Below are 4,643 nucleotides of genomic sequence, written 5' to 3' on the forward strand. Positions count from 1 at the left end.
GCGCAGGAACAGGAAGTAGAGAGATAACATTTTCATCCACACACAGGAAGAAGGAAGTGGGGGAAGACAAAAGAAGATGGAAAGGGAGGGAGGGAGAGAAGGGGGAGGGGAAAACAAGTGAAGCAAGGCTATGAACTCTCAAAGCCTTCCACCAAGCACCACATTTCCTCCAGAGGCCCACCTCCTAAAAGCTCCCTAGACTTCCCAAATAGCATGGCTGTTGACTGTGAACCAGTGTCTATGCAGGGCACTTCAAATTCAAACCACAGCACTCACTTAACATGAAAGTCTTCAGTTCCACCCATGTTTCTGAAATTTTCATACCTTCATTTTTTTATTGTGGATGAACAACATTCTATTGTGTATATGGACCATGTTTTCATTACTCAGGCATTAGCTGATGAGCATCTAGGCTGATTCTATGTCTTTGCAGCAGAAAGTATAGATGTGCAAAGACCTCCATAGGAGGATAGAGTCCCTTGAATATAAGTCTAAGAGTGGTGTAGCCTATGTCTTACTTAGGGTTTCTATTGCTGTGAAGATACACCACGACATTAATTGGGGCTGGCATGCAGTTTAGAGGTTTAGTCCATGGTGGAACTGTTGTCATGGTGGTGTCACTTCCTATGAGCCTTATGGGGGCTGTTTTCTTTCAAACCACCATAGCTGGTGTGAAGGCTCTGCCTTCTGTAAACTCACTTTACACTGTGTGCTGGGGGAGTGGGGGCAGTTCTTCAAAAGCTATAAATTCCACAGAAGTGGAGTAGTTGTGTTTTTTGCCTTTGAAAGCCCTTCTCCACACACTTTGGTGTGGCATGTCTGATTTGGCTTAGAGACTGGAACCCGGCTGCAGTTTTAATAGAAATTTGGCTAATTATAATCTGGATTGAGTTTGGCGGGTTTTTTCCCAGTGGTCTGAAACTCCGTAACAGCTGGGTCATATGGTAGAACTGCTTTAGGTTTTGGAGAAGACTGTACACTGATTTCCACAGTGTCTGTACCAGTTTCCACTCCCACTGACAGTAAATCAGTTTTCCTCTTGACCCACATCCTCCTCTTCGGTACCATCTGTTTCCTTTCCCCCTGCCACATATACTTACACATGTGTTTTTACATCTTTAGAAAGAGAACCTTAGTATTTTCCCTCTTGTGAGTTTTCTTCTTGCTTCTTCATGGTCTGTGATGCCAACTGAGGTTGTCAGTACAATGCAGCCAAACCGACAGGTTGGGTGCATAGTCTTCTGCCAAGTTTTCTAGGTCTTTGAGTAGCACATCAAATTTAGTGCTGATCTTCCCACTGCCGTTCAACCTGCCTGTGAGGTTCATAATGATCTTCCCAGCTGGGTGATCATCAATGATTTCAGATTCTCCAGTGTGATCATGCATCATCATCACAGTCAGGAAAGGCACGATGAATGTAGAGTGTGGCCTGAGGAGGGACTGGCATTTGCTCTCCTTCCAAGCACTGTGGATGCTTTTGAGGGCTCAGCCAGGACATTTGTGTGCGCCATGGTGACGGCAGAGAGAGATGACAGAAAGAACACTGTTTGTTTTCTTGATGACTGGTGTGATACGGAATCTCAATGAAGTTTTAATTTGCATTCTTTCTGGTAGCTATGGATATTGAACACTTTACAATTTTATTGGCTGTTTACGTCTCTTCTTTTGAGATCTGTCTGTTCAGTTCACCGGCCCATTAATTGGCTAGTAGTTTTAGGTGGGTTGGTGTGGTGTATAATTTTCATAGTTATCTATATATTTTAGATGTGACCCCTTTGTCTAATGTGTAGCTACTAAAGATTTTTCCCCATTGTGTAAGCTGTTCATTCTGGTGATAGTTTCTTTTCCTGTATAGAAGCTCGAAACTCCATGTGATCCCATTTGCCAATCTTTGGGGTTAATCCTTGTGTTACTGGGATTTCTGATCAGATGCCAGAAAGTTGTGTTTTCATTTTCATTTGCTTCTAGAGTTTACTTAATCTCTTTATTGATTTTTTTCATTAACTCCCTGGTCACTTAAGAGTATAGTGTTCAGTCTTTATTGTTTGCATAATTTTTGTACTTTTGCTTCCCATTGCTTTCTAATGTTATTCTATTATTGAGAAAATATAAGAAATAAGTTAATTTATTTAACTTATTTCTTTGTGATTTAGAATATGTGTGTTTTAAAAAAGGGTTCCTGGAGAAGAATGTATATGCAATATCTGTTGGATGGGATGGTCTAAAAGTATCTGGTGGGTGGGATATACAGGAGGCGTCTCTTCAGTTTATTTGATCTACAGTATAGTTAAATCCAACATCACTTCCTTGAATTGTTTCCTTTTTTGTTTGTTTAAACAGCCTATTTAAAAATGTAAGTGGGGTATCACATTGTTATTGTACCAGGAGCCATCTGATCCTTTTAAATTCATTAATATTTGTTTTATAAATCAGGAGTTCTAACATTGGGTGCATATATATTTACAATCTTTATATCCTTTAATTAATCTATTTATTTGTTAATAAATGTAACTTTTTTATGTCTTTGAATTAACTATTAATTGAATACCACTTTCTTAGACATGAAGATAGCTAATCTAACTTATTTTGGTTTCCATTTGCTTGATAGATTGACTTCCATCCATTGATAAATCTCAGTCTATAGTCGATAGCCATTGTCAACATCATGCTTTTCTTATAGACAGGTCGTTGTATCTAATTCTTTAATTGAGTCAACCTCTACACATTTATTTGTTGGTTATTTGATGTCATCTATATTGAAGGTTATTGACTTCCTTGCTATCTATTGCCATGGCAAAACAACATGGCTAACACAACTTATAAAAGGAAGCACTTAATTTGGTGCCCACAGTTCTAGAGGGTTAGAGTCTATGACCATCATGGTAGGGAGCATGGAAGCAGGCAGATTGTTAGTGGAGCAGTGGTTGAAAGCTTACATCTGATCAGAGAGAGAGAGAGAGAGAGAGAGAGAGAGAGAACTCATTAGGAATGACATGGGATTTTAAAACCTTAAAGTCCATCCCTAGTAAAACACTTTCTCCAACAAGGTCACACTCCACCAAGAAGACCATACTGACTAATCCTTTCTAAACATTTCTACCAACTAGTGAACATGTATTCAAACACATGAGTCCACAGGAGGGCACATTCTCATTCAAACCACCATAACTATTATAAAGAGATGTTTATGAAGGTTAGTGATTTTTGTTGATTACTTTTCTGGCTGGCTGGATTGTTCTCCACTCCAAAGGGCTTTGCTTGTTGATTGTGTTGGAGATGATGTGTTTCTTCCTACCTCTCTGTTCACTCTTTGTAGAGTTGCTTTCAGTATCTCCTGTAACATTAGTTTGGTTGTCATGAACTGAGTCTCTGCTCATGTTGTCAACTATTGGAAAAATGATTTTAGATACAGCAACCTTGGTTTGCAATTGTTTTCTTTCGTCATTCTGTGCTTTTTCAGATGTTAGGGTTGGCAACTCTTGTTCCATTCTGATGTGCTTGCTGTGTAGATAAGTTGGTATTTTTTTCCCCAAATAATTTTTAACAGTCTTTCCTTGGTTTGTATCTTTGACATCGTGAATGAATTATTTAGCCTTTTTTTTTTTTTTCCATCTCAGCTCCATCCTCATGGTCTCTTGATTGTATCCCAGAGTTCCAGAGTGTTCTGATCCTACTCTTTTGTCCCCCTTATTGCTGTTTACATTTCTTCTCCTTTGTGTTCAGTCTCTGGTCATTTTTTAACTGCTTGGCCAAGTTAAGTGATGATGTTTTCCACTGTGGTTTGGTTTGGTTTAGTTGGTTGGGCTTCGGTTGATTAATGCCGGGAGCCATCCTCAGAATTCAGTGCCAAGAACTCTCCATACCAGGAGCCATCCCCACCTGGCTCTCAATGCCAGGAGACCTCAATACCAGGAGTCATTCTCACTTAGGTCTCCATGCCAAGAACTGTTCCTACATAAATCTCAAAACCCCCTCCTTTTGACGTTCATCTGTAGATAGGTTACTGTAGCAACCCCTTTCCACTTCACTGCCTCATGACCCCCCTTTTATCATGCCAACATTCCAACAGCAATAACTAACTTTACCAGAAATTATGAGAAACTGTTTCTTAGAAATGATGCCAACCCCCTGAGATTGTTCCCCCCTTTACCCCTCCCAAACCTTGTTTGCTTCCCTTTATATTGACTTGTCTGGAAAATAAAGTTTGACAGCTTGATCAGAACTAGACAGGCTGTCCGGCCTCTCTCTCTTGTGTCTTGTCGCCCCATCGCCTTTCCTCTAGGTGGCTTAAAGGAACCCTGTTGACTGTCCTGCGGGTCGGGACACTTTGGCGCCCAACAGTGTGGTACCTGTGGAGCGATCTAGAGAAAGGAGGTCGTGGATCAAGGAGGAGGGCCCTCCGCGTTCGGCTCCCCGAGAGGAGCAGCTCCCTGAGAGAACTGGATTTGGTCGAAGCACGGTTGACCCGCTGGCGCGCTCGGCCAGGGGAAAATCTCCACGACAACTTCGTCTCAGAAGGTGAGACCCCATGGGGCAAGCTTTTACTTAACAATCCCTGCTCATTTCAGGGATTCAGGAATCTCGCAAGACACGGGGCTGGGTTAAGAAAAGGAGATCGGACAAATTGTCCCTGGTTCCCAGAG

The 4,643-nt window shown here is 41.3% G+C and overlaps 1 pseudogene; it reads right to left on the reverse strand.

The window, feature by feature from the left end:
* Positions 1 to 1,118: 1,118 nt before the first annotated feature.
* On the reverse strand, positions 1,119 to 3,377 carry LOC127689696 (40S ribosomal protein S15a-like; annotated as a pseudogene).
* Positions 3,378 to 4,643: the final 1,266 nt, after the last annotated feature.

This window comes from Apodemus sylvaticus, chromosome 7 (assembly GCF_947179515.1).
Source record: "Apodemus sylvaticus chromosome 7, mApoSyl1.1, whole genome shotgun sequence".
Classification (NCBI taxonomy): Eukaryota; Metazoa; Chordata; class Mammalia; order Rodentia; family Muridae; genus Apodemus; species Apodemus sylvaticus.